General features: G+C 43.1%; 1 pseudogene; it reads left to right on the top strand.

The window, feature by feature from the left end:
- Nucleotides 1-19,862, top strand: part of LOC117487133 — a 49,433-nt pseudogene extending 29,571 nt beyond the window's left edge.
- The last annotated feature ends 654 nt before the right edge of the window (nt 19,863-20,516 follow it).

Genomic DNA, 20,516 nt, shown 5'->3' on the forward strand with positions numbered 1-20,516 from the left:
AATCTGTCCTTTTTTCAGTTTTATTGCCTATTTATTTCAATTTTGAATTTTTTATAAAGAATTTTAAAATAACAAATACATTTCTATTTTTGCAGGTGGCGATAATTGCCGGGAACTTCGAACTTGCAGAAATTATAAAAATCCATAAAACCTCCGACGTTGGTGGCAGTTCCTGAAAACAAATAAAACGTTTAAATAACTACACTACAGGAGCTGGTAAAGTTAACTATGGTGTGTGTGTATGGTGTGTGTGTGTGTGTGTGTGTGTGTGTGTGTGTGTGTGTGTGTGTGTGTGTGTGTGTGTGTGTGTGTGTGTGTGTGTGTGTGTGTGTGTGTGTGTGTGTGTGTGTGTGTGTGTATGTCCAAGTAGTTCCCTTCAGAGAAACTCCCCTCCTACACAAAGCGCCGTCGGCCGGGTGTCAGCCGCTCGTCAGCCGGGAAACGGCCTTCGTCTCCCTCGCTCTCTGATTCGCTCGGCCAGCGAAAACGTCCTGGAAAGTCCCGCCTCCTCGCCAGGCCCCCTCCCTGCAGAGCCTGGAAACACACCACGACACACACACACACTCGCTGCGACGACACTCACGCCGACTCAGGTACACACCACACACACACACACACACACACACACACACCACACGCAGTCGGACCACAGGTGTGTTTTTTGTTCTTTTTACAAATGTTCCACAATTATCAACAAATTGAACTAAAAGAAACGGCACAAATAACGTTTTTATTTAATAAAATGTGTTGCGCCCCTGTCTCTCCCATTCAGTTCCGAGCGCCGGTGGTCATGTGGGGGAGAGCAGCCCCCCTCCTCCCCCCGCAGATGAGGAAGAGGAGGCTCTACAGCGCCGTCCCCGGACGCACCTTCATCGCCACGAGGAGTCACGTCCCCCCAGGGGCCCGGAGAGATCCAGCTGCACCGCGGGGAGAGGGTCAAAGGTCAGATTCACTCTAGAGCCTATAGGAATTCAGGCCACTGTGGATATAAATTAAAGGTCACCTATCATGCTATTTGTAGGCAATAGCATAGGTCCTCAGATATATAAAGAAATATAAAAAACATGTCTATGAAGTGTTTTGCTCAAAAATACCAAACAGATCACCCATTCTAGCCATGCCATTCCAGAACACGCCCATTGGCTACAAATCAATATTTGATTGGTTGATCAAACTGTCAATCCAAAGGTACGCTCTCATTCAGTGAGGGCCAGGGCATTCTATCAAGGATATAGAATACCTGGTTGAAGGATATTCTACCCAGAGACCCAGAACAACATCTGATTGGTTGCTTTCTTTTCTAACACAAAACCACTGAAATGCGTCGTGCATGGACCGAGAAGGAGAAACAAATCAACGTAACACTGTGATATTACAGAACAACAACACAGATACCATTCTCATTTATTCATTATACATACATTTTATTACATTTTATTTATATAATTAAATCGATTTGTTGTTAGTTTTATCTGAGTGTTCCAGGGTATTCTCTGAATACCTTGAAGGCCCTGATGGTTCGCCTCTGCTTTTTAGTGATCAATATTCAGGGGAAATTGGAAAAAATGGTGACTTTCAGAGAGAAATTCACAAATGAAGGATGTGATTAAAAGTGTGTATCCTATCACTGTAGGTTCCATAGGATTCAGGCAACTGTGTAGAAAAGTAGAATCCATTATGGACTTCTTTCCCAATTATTATTTTGTATTATTTGTATTTTATTTTACTTCTTATATATATATAATATTTTTTTTTTTCAAGTGTTCAATAATCAGGGGAAATTATAAAGAAAGGAAAATATTCATGATTTTTCTCATAAATATTCAATTTTGAGTAAAAACTCTTCCTGATTTTTTCTCTCAAATGGATGATTTGTGTAACCCTAACCCTAAACATTCATAAAAACACAATTAAAACAACACACTTAAAATATATAAAACACAACTTTTAATCCCAGACAATATCTCAAATTCTTCTCAGAAATTCAATTTTTTTTCTAGAATATAACCCCACTCCTACAGCTCCATAAATAAATAAACACATGTTAAAGGGGACCTATCATGCAAAATGCACTTGTGTACGTCTTTCTACATGAATATGTGTCCCCCGGTGTTCCAGGGAACTCACCAAGTGTCAGAAAACACAACCCTCTCTATTTTCCTCCATACCCAAATCTCTAAAAAAGGGGCTGCAACGGATCTGATAAAAACTGATCCAGATTTGAACACTGTCCTGACGTCAGGACGGTGGCGCTACGGCTATTGGGCCAACTCCACCAATCAGGAGGAGACAGCCACGGCCATTGCCGTTCGAAAGCGCTGGAGACGTTTGTAGTACATATGCCAGGCCTGTAGATGGTGCTGTTCTCACTGAATCTGCCCTTGCTAAAACAGAGCTATAAATTGTCAAATTGAGCGAAATGAGGCATGGCTAAAATGCATGATCTGTTTGGTATTTTGAAGAAAAAAAAAGTATAAATATGCCTTATATAGGTATGGTCCTATATTATTCAAATATAGCATGATAGGTCCCCTTTAACTTAAATAAATAAATAAATCCTGCCCTGTTGTGTGTGTGTGTGTGTGTGTGTGTGTGGTGTGTGTGTTGTGTGTGTGTGTGTGTGTGTGTGTGTGTGTGTGTGTGTGTGCGTGCGTGTGTGCGTGTGCGTGTGTGTGTGTGTGTGTGTGTGTAGTCCTGTCTATCGGAGAGGGAGGATTCTGGGAAGGGAGTGTTAAAGGACGGACCGGCTGGTTTTCCTGCCTGACTGTGTGGAGGAAGTCCAGATGAGGCAATATGACTCGCGAATGGGTAAACAAACAACAAATAAACAAACAAAAATACATATGTTTATTAGATATACGCTTTATATTGTATTATATTTATATCCTGTAATGTATGATTTATGTTTCAGAGACGAGGGAGGATCGCACCAAGAGGCTTTTCAGGCATTACACTGTGGGATCCCTATGAGAACTACACCTCCTACAGGTAATACACCGTCACTACACCTCCTACAGGTAATACACCGTCACTCACACCTCCTACAGGTAATACACCGTCACTACACCTCCTACAGGTAATACACCGTCACTACACCTCCTACAGGTAATATACCGTCACTACGCCTCCTACAGGTAAATACCCGTCACTACACCTCCTACAGGTAATGCACCGTCACTACACCTCCTACAGGTAATACGCCGTCACTACACCTCCTACAGGTAGGTAATACACCGTCACTACACCTCCTACAGATATTAATACACCTCCTACAGGTAATACACCGCCACTACACCTCCATACAGGTAATACACCGTCATTACACCTCCTACAGGTATTAATACACCTCCTACGGTAATACACCGTCACTACACCTCCTACAGGTTAAGCACCGTCACTACACCTCCTAGGGCATTTATCAATTAAATGTCACAAAAAACAGCAAAACACATGTTAGTAAATATCTGCAGAGAAGCTGTGTGTAATTTCATGATTATTAATTATATAATATGTAGTTATTGTTTTTACACATTTCTCGATTTTATATTAGGATTTTCACCACGTATGCACTTCCTTGAACAAATATTATATATATATATATATTGTGATACATTTTTCTAATTCAAACCCCAGAAAATCCTACATTTACGTAAAGAATATATATTTATTTTTTTATAAACGTTTGCATATTTTTAATTATATTAATAACGTTTTTGATTAATATAAGTTGATTTTATGGGGACTCTGAGACATGTATCCAGGGCAGTTAAATTACAGCAATGATGATTAACATGTGCTCTTCCTGTTAGCTACTAATAATTGAAGAAAGAAAACTAAATATTTAGTTTTAATCTTGTGTTTTTATAGTGACTACGTGATCGAGGAGAAGACGGCGGTGCTGCAGAAGAGAGAGATCGAGGGATTCGGATTCGTCCTCCGAGGATGCGAAAGGTGGAAGGAAAGGAGGGGGAGGAAGGAAAAGGAGGGGAGGAAGGAAAGGAGGGGGGAGGAAGAAGATAAGAGATTGAAGGAGGGAGAGAGGGGGTGTTTCAATCTTTAGAGGAAATGCAGTGAGCCCCAAAACCCCTCGTTGTGTCATTTCTCAATAAACTACAAATCCACATTTTAATTCACTTTCATTTCTAATATAAACATGTTTTATGCCTCTTTTTTTGAAGCGGAGACGCCCATCGAGGAGTTCGCTCCGACCCCGGCGTTCCCGGCGCTCCAGTACTTGGAGTCGGTGGATCAGGGGGGCGTCGCCTGGAGGGCGGGGCTTAGAACCGGAGACTTCCTCATAGAGGTAACAAGAATCATTAGATCTCTCAAACAGATATGGTTGCGTTTTAGTGGCGTTGTAGCCTACATTTAAATGAATGACAGAGGCAGGGAGATGGGTCAAATTGCCGTGAAAAAAGTTCTTAAAAAACATGGATATTAAAGTTAAAGTACATTTAAAGGTAGGGTAGGTAATTCTTGAGAAACGGCTCGAGATCGCTAGAATTTGAAAAATACACAACCGGAGAAAAATCTGCCACTTCCTTACAGAGCCCCTCCTCCAACACACACGAACGCACACATGACCCAATGAGGGCACGAGATAAGTTTGTGCACAGATGGAAGGCTGACAGGCAGGTAGGCCATCCAGTTATTTTAGCCGGGCCGGCTCAGATGATTGGTCGTACTTTTTACAGTACTACGCCTTCCACAGATGTCAAAACACTTCAGATATTCATTGCTATCGGGATGTTAAGAGCATTCCATGGAATATAACAAAAAGTGTATCTCGAGCCGGTTTCTCAAACTTACCCTACCCCACCTTTAAGAGGAATAAATGAGAATATTGATTAAACAAAGCAGTAAAAGCATTAATATTCTTTGAGATTAAAGTTTTACATTTGAAGTTATGTTAAAAACTTCACACAGGGTTCTTACGGTCATTAAAAACCTGGAAAAGTCATGGAAATTCAAAATGCTAATTCCAGCCTGGAAAAGTTATGGAAAACAATATTTTTCCAAGGTTTTGGAAAAGTCATGGAAATGTAACTAAAGTTGCATCAAATATAATTAATATTTTATATAATCGCCGAAATAGTAATACGATAATGATAATAAATACTGTATCGTATAGTAATGAACGTAAAATGGCATTAAACTGACTAACGAGTATTTTGCTGGTGAGAGGTTTGAGTTGCTGTGTAGCGTGTAGAAGCTAGTAAGCCTACTACTTTGATTTGTTTTAGATAGGCGCAACATGTTTCATATGCAGACCCTATTTTCCTGTTCCATGTAAATAAACCATTTCAGTGGTACCGCTGAGAAAGAGTCATTTTTTTGGTAATGGAAAATTAGGTAAGGTCCTGGAAAGTCATTGAGAAAGGTCATTGAAATCATTGGTGAAAAAGTGTATGAACCTGTTCACAAAATTACCTGAAAGAAGTGAAATATTGGTGAACTACTCTCTGGGTTTTAATATAGTATTTTACATTTACCTTGTGTCCTGAAATGTACTGTATTTATCTATGTTAATTTACTCTGTCCTGTTTCAGGTTAACAGACGCTGACGTGGTGAAGGTGGGGTCACCGTCAGGTCGTCTCTCTGATCCGACAGGGAGGAAGTCGTCCTGCTGATGAAGGTCGTCTCTGTTTCCAGGAAGTCAGAATCATCCAACATCGTCAGGAAGAAAGGTACAGGTTTTATTTAAAGAGCCCCCTATTCTGTACACAGTGTACGGGGGCGGGACATCTCTAAGCGGTTGTCGAACCAACAACAGAGCCGGCCAGCTAACAATCAGAGCAGACTGGGCTCTGGTTTCAGACAGAGGGTGAAAAGAGGTGCTGCAGCACAGACAGTATGAGAAAAATAAAGAGCTTTTTGAACATTAAAGCATGGAGACATGTCCCAGAGGCACAACATACTAATATGAACCTGAAGGTCAGCAGGATAGGGCCTCTTTAAAGAGCTGAGGGCATCTAAAATACATATATTTTAACCTTAGCATCCCTTAATCTTAATCAAGTTGTCCTACAATTGGAAGTGTTTTCTGTTTAATAACTAACTGTGGTTTGTCTTGTAGCTCCGCCCCCTCCAAAACGAGCCCCCAAGCACCTCACTGACTCTGAGATCCAAGTCCATGACCGCTGACCTGGAGGACATAGGTAAACAAACACACACACACACACACACACACACCACACACACACACACGCACACGCACAACACACACACACACACACACACACACACACACACACACACACACACCCACACACACCACACACTCACACACACACACACACACACACACACACACACACACACACACACACAGTGCAGAGTTTTAGTCAAACCTAAAGACCTCTGTTCTGTCTGCAGCCAGGGAGGAGACGCTTCGGTGAGTCACATGTGATCGGATGTTGTGTTGTTTGTTGTTGTTGTGACGTCACAATGTCATGGTGTCTCAGTGATGTAAAAACCAGGGCCGTAGCATAAAGTGAAGTAAGGCTGTTACAAGTAAAAGTCATGAATTGTAAAGTCAAGATATTAAAAAGTTACGAACCTAAGATGTAAAGTCCTAACTAACAGGTAAAGTTTCAAATTGTAGGTAAAAAGTGTTACGACAATATCCACTCAATGTAGTAGAAACAAAAATAAAGAAATAAACACAGTGAGGATAAGAGTAAAAAAACAAAAAAGTAAAGGTAAAAGCATTTAAAGAAATGGTTTTATTTACCCAGATTTAAAATAAGTATTTCTTCCGGCCTGGTGTTTGTGGTCGTCAAGTCGTGAATCTGTGTTACTTTATTTTGTTTTTTTTGTTTATCTATTTTTGTCCCGCAGACAAACTGGATGAGATGTTGGCCGGGGGTCAACAGGGAAGTGGTTCTTAGGGCCCGACCAGCAGATGACTTTAGAGAGGCGCGGTGCTGACGGTTGAAACAGAGACCGACCAGCCGGCGACATCACACAGGCCGAGATTAACGTAAGACTGCCAGAAATATCAAATACATCTTTTACAACATTTTTTGCAGAGTACCTCAGGGCCATATCCTAGGTCCTCTTCTATTTTGAGAAGTACCTCAGGGCCATATCCTAGGTCCTCTTCTATTTTGAGAAGTACCTCAGGGCCATATCCTAGGTCCTCTTCTATTTTGAGAAGTACCTCAAGGCCATATCCTAGGTCCTCTTCTATTTTGAGAAGTACCTCAGGGCCATATCCTAGGTCCTCTTCTATTTTGAGAAGTACCTCAAGGCCATATCCTAGGTCCTCTTCTATTTTGAGAAGTACCTCAGGGCCATATCCTAGGTCCTCTTCTATTTTGAGAAGTACCTCAAGGCCATATCCTAGGTCCTCTTCTATTTTGAGAAGTACCTCAGGGCCATATCCTAGGTCCTCTTCTATTTTGAGAAGTACCTCAAGGCCAAGTTACTGTTGTCTTTAACCTGTTAAGCCCTGAGCCTGTTTTTCAGGTCTCAGGCTCGAAAATGACATTCCCAGAACAAATGACCATATCTTCCCCTTCTAAAAGGGTTAAATTAATAATCTTTTTTCTCAAAGTATGATAAACCTGTGAGTTGGATGTAGAAAAGTCAGAATCAATATAGATGTTTTTTATTTTAAAGAAAATTCAGATTTTTACATCGTAAAAAACTGTAAATTATAGTGTCCGTCCAAAAAGTTACTGTTGTCTTTAATCAAGTTGCATTTTCAAAAGTCTCTATTTCAGGAGTTATGGGTTTTTAAAATGGGAAATATGTTTGTGTATTCTTCTGACCTGAGCTCCTCCAACAATCCAACATATATAATAAAATACAAAAATACAAAATAAAAGTAGTGCAAAAAGTCAATATCCATGTAAATAGAATATGATATGTATGTAGCATAAATATTGTGTTTTATGTGTTTGTGTCTTTAGTCGTTGTTTGAGCGTCAGGGTCTTGTTCCCCCCTCGGCTCCAGAGAAAAGCACCATGGCTTTACCTCGAGGGATGTCCAGAACCAAGAGCTTTGGTAAGAAAACAAACACACTATTTAAATGTTTTACTGGTACTAAAAAGTACCAATACTATGATAAAGTCTTCCGTAGATCCTTGTGTTGCAGTTTTATTTTAGTACCTTTATTTTAACGTCTCGATTTTTCTCGTCAGGCACCACCTGACGACGACCGGATCTCGGCTCTGATCAATGAAAGTCGTTTTCCTCGGAGCTCCTCGCTGACGGACGGCTTCATCCCTCCCCCTCCTCAGATGGCTCCGCCTCCTCCACCCTCCGCCTCCTCCTCCACCTCCTCGCTCTTCCTCCTGGACTCCGGCCCCCCCCCGTCGTTCCTCCCCCCTTCTCCCCCAGCCAGAGGGGAGGGGCTAACACGCTCCAGCTTCAAGCCGGGGGCGGAGCCTAGGCTGGTGGAGCTCTGTGATTCGCCGACGAGGAGCCACGCCCACGCTGAGCGCCAGAGGAAGGCTAGGTCGATGATCATCCTTCAGGACACGCCTCCGCCACCGCCACTTCAGCCGGACGCACACTCCGGCAGCACACACGCTCTGCACACCGCCACACACAGCGCCACACACACACTTCACACGGCAACACACACATCTACGCTGTCGCTGCACAGCACAAGCCCCGCCCTCGGTCACTCACCGCTGTCACGCCGCCGCGGAAGAGCAATAGAAACCCGTACGCTAACGTTGGACAGCAGGCGCCGCCATCCAAGCCGCAGAGGAGGAAGTCACCTTTGTTTGAAACAACTTCCTGTAGAGGAGCAAGGTCAGGATCGTTTACACATGTTTCCTGTTTTTGTTGTGTACAATTTCCTGATGCATGATGGGGACGACAATGCTCTGATTGGCTAAAATTGCAGCACACAGTTAAATATGTCGAGTTGAAGGAGTGTGCTTCAAACTTCATTATTTAGTACTTGGTGGATCAAAACAAACCAGCAATCAAATCTATTCTTGTTTACTCAAATTTAAAGACAATTTACTTGAAAGTTGTTTCTATTCATGTGCATGCAAAAACACATTTCAGTCTGCTGAAAATGTCCTGGATTGGGATTGACACAAATATAAAGCCTTAAACTTCTAATCTTCAATCCAATCGGTTTAACTATTTGCTATTTTTCTTCTTCTAGGAATAAAAGACCAGGACTTATTGAAAACCGGACGGACCCAGCAGCCCCAGTCGGGCGGGAGGAGCTGTACCAGCAGCAGGTTCTCCTCAGAGCGAGCCCGGGTTCAGGGTCGGAGGTCGTCTCTCTTCCTGTCCTGTCCGAAGGATCTGGGTCAGAGAATCAGGTGACACTCCTAACTCTGAGCCATTCGATGGACGATCTTGGCGAGCTTCCTCCTCCAGCTCCGGTCCTTTCACCATCACCGACGCCTCACACCTTCCTCCACCCACTGACCGGGAAACCACTAGGTCAGTCTTGCCTTACCATAAACTTAACCATAAGCGATAACCGAATTATAAATAGGTGCCAGGGTACCAGGAAAGTCAACTGACCTTGAGGTACTGCATTAGGTAAAAGAGGACCTAGAAGAAAGTCTTGGGGACAGATCCTTAAGGTACCTCAAGAATGTAAAAAGTACTAAGCACATACCCTTGAGGTACTTCACAAAACAATACAGGATCTAGGACAGAGCCTTGAGGTATTCAGCAATATGATGAATGCATGAGTACCTCCATTAAAGACAAAAGGAACTAGAACAGGACCTTCGACAGTGACTTGAGGTACAAAACATAATTGAAAAACAAAATTGAAAGGGTAGCAAGGAAAGAGCCTTAAGATACTACGCAAAACTTGAAAGAAAACTAGTTAAGAGCCCTGAGGTACTCCAAAGAACAGAACCTAGTTAAGAGCCTTGAGGTACTCCACAATGTGATGAATGCATGAGTACCTCCATTGAAGAGATGAGGAAACTAGAACAGGACCTATGACAGTGACTTGAGGTACACAACACGAAAAAGAAAAAAGCCATATGACAGGATCTCTAGGTACTTCCAAGAGAGGAGGACCTAGAACAGAGCAACAAAATTGAATGGATAGCAAGGAAAGAGCCTTAAGATACTACGCACAACTTGAAAGGAACTAGAGAAGAGCTCTGAGGTACTCGAAAGAACAGAACCTAGAACAGAGCCTTAAGGTATATATAATAACGCATTAAAACCGATGCATACTAAATCATTTCTTGTCTCTTCAGACCCCTCGTCTCCACTCGCCCTGGCTCTTGCTGCACGAGAACGAGCGCTCACCGCCCGAACCCCGAGTCCAGAGCCTCGACATAAACACGGATCTGCCTCACCTATCCCCACCCCGGCTGCCAGTCCAGACGGACGACACAAGCGCACCCCTATCCCCACCCCGCAGGGCAGCCCAGAGCCTCGATCCAAGCGCACCCCCCCTCAGACGAGCCCAGAGCAGCGAACAAAGCGTACCACCCCTCAAACCAGTCCGGAACTGAGGCACAAAACGCATAACGCCGCCTTTGTTCCCCGACGGACCGGTGGAGCGTCCGGAAACCGAGGGAGGAGTTACATCGCCTGCCGCTCCATCGCCCGAGCGCTGGAGGACCGACCCCTTTGCCACCGCTGGCCAATGAGAGTCACGCCGCTCTGATTGACAGGCGCAGGAGCCTAACAGTGGGCAGCTCCGAGGAGGAGGGCGGGGCTTATACGGTAACACTCCCGCCGGCGTTATTGTCGTCAAGCGATGAGGGAAACCAGGGAGGAGCTTCGCAGAATTGGCCTGGTTACTCCCCCCGCTGCCTTCGCCAGTCCTCCCCCTCTTCCTCCCCCATCCTCCCTCACCCTGCTGACTCGACGAGGCGGGGAGGGAGGGGGAGGAGATCCTGACTCTCTAGGTAGACGAGGTGATGAGGATGAAAGTGACGAACGTCTACATGACAGCTCTTCCCCCAGCTCCCTCCCTCCCTCCATCACCTTGGCCTCCCCTCCTGATCCATCCTCCCCCTCCTCCCCTACAGCTCCTCACCCATCCCCTTCCTCCCCCACCACCTCCCCATCTGTTTTTGAAAACCACGCCTTCGTTCACCATTAGGTCCTGCGGTCGCTCCACGCTCCGTGATCCTCTTCTGAAGCAATCATCGGACAGTGAGCTCCTCCCGTCTGCTGCCTTTTCCTCCTCCCCCTTCCTCCCCTCTCTGTTCCTCACCCACTGGTGAGGTGGACGTCAGCCTCGTTATCTTTTCCAGAGAAGGTCGAAGCTTTGGGGCGGCGGGGATGACGATCGTCGGGGATTCAGCCCAGATGAAGGCCGGCCGTTCAGCGGCATTCGGGGGTCAAGTTGCCGGGTCAGCTGTGGATCTGAGCAAACCGGTCGTCTTCGGCTCTGGAGCTGAGCGGCAGGGTCGGGTCCGGACTGGATCTGGTGAATCGGCTACAGCTGCTCATAAAGACAGTTCATTCTCTGGGGGAGGAGCCGAGTCCCCTGGATCCGGGCCGGAGGTCGCCAGTTAGGAGGTGCCAGGTACTACAAACCTGCCTTTAAAGGTCTCCTATTATGCAAAATGCAATTGTTGATGTCTTATGGCGCATTTCCACTACACGGCCTCGCTCGGCCTCGCTCGGTATGGCTAGGCCTCGTTAGGACTGGCGCATTTCCATTACAGTTTAGGAACTGGGGTAGTATCTATAGTAACGCAGTGTGGGCGGAGCCATGACGTCATCTTCAATGAGAACCCCCAGAAAAACAACACAAGCCGTTTAGCTGTTAGCACTCAGAGCTCACAGCTCCTCATATATGTTTCAGAAACTAGACAAAAGTTAAACAAGTACAAACCACAGACTGTCTGTGTCATGGTGAATACAGTCGCTGCTTTATTTATGTCTGTATAGGCCGTTGTTGTGAGTGTGGACGGTCGGAGCATATACTGCGTTAGCTTAGCCAATCTCCATTTAGAAAACACGCATTTTAAAGGTGTTTCGCCTGCCGTCTGTCTGCAGACTTGACAAAGCATTAATTCATGGTTTTTACTAACCGGTATCAGTATGTTGTTACTTCGGCATCATTTTGAAACGTGTATTACAATTAAATCATGGTCAAATATGTCCATCTTGTTGTAGTTGTAGCCCCCTTGCCAGCGATTCTCTCTCTAGTTTAGCATACTCAGCCCGACTCAGCCCGGTTGTTCCTGGCCCTAGAACCACGATTTTATGGGGCCGGGAAAAACTGTGAATTAGGACCCGCTAGCCGGGTACTAGGCCAAGTGGAAACGCAACCAAAGACGGGCCCCGCACGGCTCGGCACGCTTAAAGCGAGCTCCTCGCTGCAGTGGAAATGCGCCATTATATACATAAAGATGTGTCCCCGGTGTGTCCCCTGTATGTCCCCGTTGTTGTCCCCGGTGTGTCCCCGGTGTGTCCCCGGTGTGTCGCCGGTGTGTCCCCGGTGTGTCAGGGGGACTCACAAAGTGCCAGAAAATAAAACCCTCTCTCTTTTCCTCCGTACCCAAATCTCTAAAAACGGGGGGGAACAACGGAGCTTGATCCAGATTTGCTGCCGATATGACGTAATATCGGAAATGCGGACTCAGCTGAGAATCTTTCCAGCTGAGCAGGCATTAGCTCCCCCCCCCCCCACTCTTATAAAGCTTTATACCCAGAATCAGCACTTTAGTAACAGGGCTGAAATAGAGGGTATGAGGCATGGCTAGAATGGGTGATCTGTTTGGTATTCTGAGCAAACACTTCATAGACATGTTTTTTATATATTTGTATATATCTGAGACCTATATTATATGCCTAAAAAGTATAATAGGAGACCTTTAACTATAAATACTGCATTACTACGGACCAGTTAAGGTGCGTTCACATCGGATGCATCGTTTTACTCGGTGGTGGCTTTGTGTCCGGTGTGAACGCACCATTAGCAGATACTGTGTTTGCATGTTGTAACAGAATATGTTGTTTATGTTCTTCCAGATGTGTGGACAATGGAGAGAGTAAATCGTAGGTTTGTTTAACCTCTGGTAAACATTTCCCGTTATCGCTAATAGATTCGCTAACAGCTAACTAACATGCACCTTCTTCACAGCCTAACGCCTGAAATGACGGTCCCATTTGGGTTTTGAATAACACCTTGAAACTGACCATTTTCTTAACACTAAAACAATGATTGCCCAATTTTAGCCTAGCAAGCCTGTCTCAACATGCATGGTGCCGCCGTTAAAGTAATTTTCTTTCCAATAGCAAATATACAAGCGAAAGGGCAAAGAATAGATATAAACCTGTGTTCAAGTCCTCTAATGTAAACTACAAACATTAGCATGTCTGGCTAACTAGTTTACAGGCAAATGTTCAATAAGTGTGCATGCCACTTTACTAAATACTGTTTTTATTTTGTCTCTATCATTAATGTTGCTGTGCTGTAACGATGTAAATGTCCCCTCTGTCGGACTAATCAAGGAATTCTATATAAATTCTGATTATACATTGTTCAATGTGTTTCAGGTTGTTCTCCAGTCTCGGTGAGCTCCCACACTATTTCCCAGCGAGGGATTCGGCTCGGGGTATACAGTCCGACCGGGAAGTCGATACCCCGTGATGCGCCGAAGCCCCTCCCCCCTCTCCCTCCCCCTCCGATAGGTCGATAGGAATCACCTCCTCCTCCGCCCCCGGCTCAGAAAGACCCGATTTAAGCTCCGGTCGCGGGTCTAACCATCCTGAAGTCGTCCAGTCTCAGCCTCCCCTCCGAACCAAAGGAAGTTCGGTTTGTGATGCGGAGCGCCAGTGCGAGAACGCGCTCCAGATCTCCCTCTCCGTCTCCCCACGCCTCCCCATGCCCCTCCCCCGTCCTCAGCGGGCCTCTCTTAGCCCTGAGGCCATGGAGGCAGCGTCCACTCAACCTGTGGAATAAATACGACGTCGGCGATTGGCTGGAAAGCGTCGGACTCGCTGAACATCGCCAACGCTTCCAGGAGCACGAAATCGAGGGTTCCCATCTCCCGGCGTTAACGAAGGAGGATTACGTGGAGCTGGGCGTCACCAGACTGGGTCACCGGATCAACATCGAGAGGGCCCTCCGAACGCTGCTGGACGGATCCACTTGACCCCTGACCTGCCAACCCTTAGACACCCTGAACTGTGACCCTCATTACAGACATTAAACACTAAACGAACGCCATCTCTTTGACTAGAAAAAATCTTAACAGTGATTGAATCTTTAGACCTTTGTACCAACGTGGAGTTGTATCTCCGAGTGATCTCGCTGACTCATTGGCTGATCAGCTCTTTGATCAATACACACACCGGAGAGTGGTAGCACCGAGGTCAGTGTCCAGTGTCTAGCTTTAGTGGTATTTATTGAAGTAATTAATTCACCCAGAAACCATGTGTTTATCAATTACTCATCTCAATTACCTTGAATTCTTGAAAAAAGGTAGTTTTTTGTCGCATGCCTCCACGGTGAACGATGAATTTAAAATTAGAGACAAGTCTTGTTGAATTGAAGAAAATTAAGGCCAGGTTTAACAGCAGAAAAACTGTTTCAATAGGTTCCCCGCTCTTTAACAAGTGGTGCAATAAAAGTCTTCTTTATTAACCCTACTTTCTAAACATAGGACTTTTCTTTAAAAACATACTATTGAAAACCCTTTGGAAAAGTTGCACGCCTGCAAAAGTGTGTTGTGATTATGAAAGTTGTACCGAAAATATGACAAAGTCAGATGATGATCACTGTCCAAGTTACAACTGCATCGATAAGTCGATCGAGGGAAAGATATTGCCTCTAACTATTTCAGTGGCCAGTATTTAGCTTTAGTGGTTATTTATTGAAGTACTTAACCAAGAAGATGACCGTTCTTTAATATTTCACCTCAATGAAATTGAATTCTTAATGTTTTTCTGGCATGGTGAATAGTAATTCCAAAATCAAAGAAAAGTCTTGATGAATTTAAGTTAATAGGGGCCAAACATATCGGTTTAACAACCTCTCACCAACTTGCACACAATTCGGTGCAATATAACAGATGTCTGATTCATCCAGGTGCTTGCTCACTATTTCCAAATAAAATGACTTTTATCTAAAAACACTTTGGACTTTCAGAAAAGTTAATTTATTTGGTTTTGGCCTGAAAAAGACTTGGACTTTGAGTCTTGATAACAGGGAAAGTTTCTAAAGCCAGCTCATAACATCCACATAGTTGTTCTGTAGCATACCGTTAGCATACATAACGTTAGCATACTAAGCTAATCACTGGACACAGACCTCTATTGTTATTATCTAGAGGTGAAAGACATGGACCAAAGAGCTGATCCGACAAACTGTAAACAAATATAATGACGGGTTATTTTCCTCGTGCCATTCTGCTTCCCCCGGGCGACTTTATCTGGACGATTAGCGAGTCTCTACATCAAAACAACGGGAGATATGTTGAGGATATATCTCCGTCTTTCTCGTGACTTAGCTTCTTTTTCTTCTGTTTTTTAAATATCACCATGACGAATTTGTGTTTATTTAGTTTTTCATATCTTAACGCTGATCATTTAGAATTTATGAATAACAAGTAATAATAATGTGGTGGTGATGACTTTACAGAGTTTATAATAGTTTGGAAAAATGAATTTTTGAGTTCCTTATGATTTGACAATGAGTTGAATTTCTGAGGTCGTTGAATTTGAATTTTCGGCGGCGTTCTGAAACTCATGATGATTTGTCAATGAGTGTGACTTTGTGCTGATGATGTGCTGTGTGTTTCAGGGAGAGCTGCAGCAGAGCTCCAACTGGTTTCTAACCTGCTTTACCGAGGGCTTACTGTACATGGTGCTATCTGTTTTAAAGCCATCTGTACAGAACAATACTTCCTCCTTCCCCTCCTCTCCCTTCCTTACACTCACACACCAAACTCTTAACGCTATGAATCCTAAATGAATCAATCAAGTGTGGCTAAATCACCAGGAACAGGCCATACATGGAGTTTCCTCCCTGCCATATTGGGGATTTTGTCCCTGCCATACGTGGAGTTTCCTCCAGACCATATAAGGAGTTTATAATAGACGTCTTAAATGGAGTTGCCCAATTACAGTTTAATATGCGCCTGATATTATCCAACAAACTGGTCTCCTACAAAAAAACATTTTCACACAAAAACTGCATTCTCAATTACGTTAATTCGCTTTATGGGAATTTGCAGCCAATTAGTTTGGGTCAAAAAGACCTCATCATGACAATATCACCCTATTACAGTTTTTATCCAAATATTGCTTGGATTTAACCATTTTATTGTTGGCGGGTAACCAATTTGTCAACAAACTAATACTACATCATCACTAAATAGTTTTGCCTTGCAATCTTGAAATGTGATTTTCCGTTTTACCCATTTTACACAATTCAGTGTTATATTACCCAGATATAACCATTGGTTAGTATGTAAAGTACTACCCAAAAATTCATCAAATTCATCGGATATATTGCCCAGCCTTATAAAAAAAAAAGCATTTAATTAGAAATTAATAAAAAGCTAATGCTAGCCTTTTAGCATTGTTAGCTGACACCTTTATACTTAAAATAAAGTTCATTTAACACCATTTCTCTAAATTTTAAAATGTAGTTTCTACATCTGTACCATAAAGAATATAAATGACAAGTGAATCTAAATATCTGAAGTCACTAAAAGGTGTATTTCTTTAACTTTTTTCTACTTTAATTAGGAATCTGAGTTAATTATGACTTTAACGGAGACAACAACAACTCCATTATTCCCAAATATCTTGACACAGTATTTAACGACACAATCTCACTGACATGTTCCTCTTGAATCCCCCCTTTCTAAAGCACAATCAACTTGCCAGTGCCTGTTTCCACAAAACAACGAATATAACCGCGTTTATATATATCGCTTTTTACTCCCAGCCGAAAGTACCTGAACTCGAGCCGAACCACAATCATGAATCCCAAAGTTTGTAAAGTTCACGGGCTGCCCATTTTCCTGAGAGAGTTCTAGATTGTATAGTCTTTGTACAGCACAATACAGTAGACTTTATAGTCTGTATAATATATATTATCCTAGAATATGTAGCTATAGTGTAATATATAAGTATAGTAAAATGATGAAATGTATACTGGAATATTTTGGTAGACTGAAAGTCTAAAAGGCTTTTGTGATATTCAGCCTTTTTGTAAACAGCCACACATCAGCTGTTTATCTTCAGTTTACTTTATTAATAACTCTAACTCCACTTGTATGAGTTTATAAATGTTTATCTATATTAACTTTATCATGCTATCCATTTATTGAAGTTCCAAATAATTACGGAGAAGAAGGGGGAGGGGAGGGAAAATAGACAAATCTCTGAATTTGTAATATTCAAATGTTATATTTACGAGTAAATTTGAATATCTTCTGGTATTTAAATCAAATTGTGTGCGATTAAAATAAGGAATTAGTTAAGGGAATAGACGTTACAACATCCTGATTCTTTTTTTCCATTTTTACAGAGAATTTACCATTTTTTTCCTGCAAATGTATAACTTTATAATCTCAGATTTGATCCGATAATATTTCTCCTGAATTTTACCATTTTACTTCTGGGTATTTAAGAGTGAGGTTTTTTTATAGTACCAAATAATGTGTATTTTTTGTGGGAGGGGTTTTGTTTTCCCAAGTTTCCCAATTGACACAAGCACCCTTGAATTAATTGACACAGCTGATGCTGAATTTCGAGGTAACCTTAAGACTGACTAGTTCGTTACAAAGTGCTTCTCGTCCCACTTTAGGAAAAATGCATCAAATGTACGTAGAGGTTTTTACCATGCCATTGTTCCAAAGTCCAAATGTTTTACTGTGATATTCTAACCCTTAACCTAAAGGAATATAACCTTTAATGCGTAAATACAACCAAGTTAGCCAATCAGTAATGACCAATTAGGGCTGGTTAGGGTTAGCGTTAGGGCTTTCGCCAAATAAGGAATCAGAAATTGTGAAATTCGATTTGCTCCTAAATAATGACTCCTGTGTTTGCGTTCATCACAGGGAAACTGAGTATTTTTGAGCAATGGCCATTTTGGGAACAATGGTTTTTGGTTGAGGTTTACGGGCTATTGGACAACTTTCAGATCATTTGGGATTTGAAATAATGGGTTTTAGGAACAATTGTCGAAGTTCAAAGACATGGAATTTGCTCACTTCTGTTAACTCGGCCCAAACGCTGCTAAGGGAGGCAAACTTTTCCGATTGTTGGTTTGGAAAAGTTCTGAAATTGTCCAGATTCTTTAGCTGACGTTAGCTTACCAATAAAAACCACCACAACATGTTTCTAAATCCTCTGGAGAAGAGCTCGTGTGTAGCTGTTTACACTGAGTGAATATCACATGGACACACATTCTGTACGTGTAGTATATATTATAAAGGACTATAGTCTACTGTACAAGTTTTCCACAGAATGAGACGTGGGCTGTCGCTTTCTCTGCATTTGTAACGATGATAATCAGTGATGGGGAGGTCATGTGACTCTTAACCTCTGACCTCAGGTCCCCCCCCCCCCGTACACTAAGACAAACATGAGGTCATTCATTTGTTGTCGGATTTCTCAGCCAATCAGAAGCCAGCAAACCTAAAATATCTCTTGCTGGTGTTCTTCCACTGGGAAAGTAGTCCCTATTTTATTTAAAAATTCTGCTTTTAAAATCAAATCAGGTGGTTCTTCTAAGATGTAAACATGGATTACTTAGCAGAGGACATGTTTCTTGTTCATCTGTCTTTCAGCTAAATGTGTGTTAGCTAATGCTAGCATCATTCCCAAAGGAAAGAGTTTCTGTGGCTAATTAGCAGTGATGCGAAATACCCAGAGTGTGTTTAATTAACTCCACCAAGGCCGTTTCAGTTATTTCCCAACGGTTGTTTCAGAATCTTTTTATCTATGGGCCCCAAGGATGGAGAAATCAGGGGGGATTGAAGAAGATCTAGGATAGTTCAGAGAAGATCTAATGGATAAGAAGGAAAGATAAATGGAAGATCCAGGATAGATCTGAGGAAGCTGCTAAAACAGACCGTTAGAAATACATTTGAGGGTATTTGGGGTATTTTGATAATGTAGTTCTACTTCTGTGCAGCAATGCAGGAGGAGTCATCGACTCAAAGGAGACACGGGGAGAGCTGGGAGCTTTGATGTCAAACACTGATGGGTTTATTTAGAGCTTCGGCCGGAGAGAATTCACAAAACAAGTCCAAGAGCCAGAGGTTCTGACTTCACGGTAGAGTTTGCCACGTCAATTCTGAAGAACTCTCCCTCAGACCCGTGTGTTCAGCTAGTTCAGAGAGAGTAATCAACATTGTGCATAACAAGATAGAAGCATAACACCTCTATCAGCTGACGCCATCAGGCAGGAGCAGGAGGAGACACAACACTGAGAGCACAGCAGCCAAGGCTACAGGTGCGTGCGCTCAGTCAGGACAGAACTGATACACTGGGTCACAGTTATGGACCTTGGATAATATTTCCCCAACAGTTCTACTTTGACTTACAATCAAAAGACCTACTTCCATCGCTGCTGAATTGAAAGCATTTATAGCAGTAAATATCAGAGAAAGTGCTGATTGGCTGAGAATCCTGGCTTTTCTAACCTACATGTGACACCTTCCTCCTCCTGACACTCACCTGGTTATTATGGTTTATTGTTACCTTCCTCCTCCTCCTCCCTCCTCCTCCTCCTCCTCCTCATCCTCTCTAGCTTCCTCTTTTTACAGGATGTTTGTAGTTTCTTCTGGAGTGAGTGGCGTGTGTACTTTGTAGTTTTATTTTCTTCCCTTTTCTAAAAACTGAAGAGCCACACACATGACAACCGATGAGCTCTGCAAAACGCAACAGATTGTAATCTTTATAATAAACGGTCATTTATTACAAAGTTTAAAAACACCCTGAGGACTTCCTGTGTGGTTCTTTCACAATAAGAGCGCTCACCTCTGACCTGGGGTGTTTCTCAACGTGGAGGAAGGATGCTTCAGAGCCACTATTTCAAGGATGCTACGTCATCGAGTCCCGCCGAAGGACTGTTCCAATATCCAGGATGCTTGGAATCCTACCGAGGCCGGCGTCCTTCGTTGCGGGAAATTTCGAGGCTGCTCATGTGTATCCTCCGCGGGTCTTGAAATCCCCCACAATGCTTTGCCCACACGGACCCAAATCTTTGGCGGGAAATCGCGCTCCATTTAAGGCGGGGCCTCGCATATGACGCACACCTGTTAGCCAGTTCCCACCATTCTTCGTTTTCCGAGGCTAGGAAGGATTCTTGCCTCGCTTCTGAAGGACCTGACTCTGGAAGACATGTCCCCTACCAAGGAAGCGTCCTCGACATTGAGAAACACCCCTGGTCTAGACGCTGAAACCAGGTTAATAAATGACAAGCTTATTGAGACAGTTAAGAGCACTTGTACTTGGAGACAGTACGTATTATACTGTATCATTATTTTACAATCATAGAGAACATGTAGTGATTTACAAGTTGTTTGTTTTCAGTCTTTGAAGGTGCAACATGATTGTAATTTTGCACAATAAGATGTTC

Source organism: Trematomus bernacchii, unplaced genomic scaffold (assembly GCF_902827165.1).
Source record: "Trematomus bernacchii unplaced genomic scaffold, fTreBer1.1, whole genome shotgun sequence".
Classification (NCBI taxonomy): Eukaryota; Metazoa; Chordata; class Actinopteri; order Perciformes; family Nototheniidae; genus Trematomus; species Trematomus bernacchii.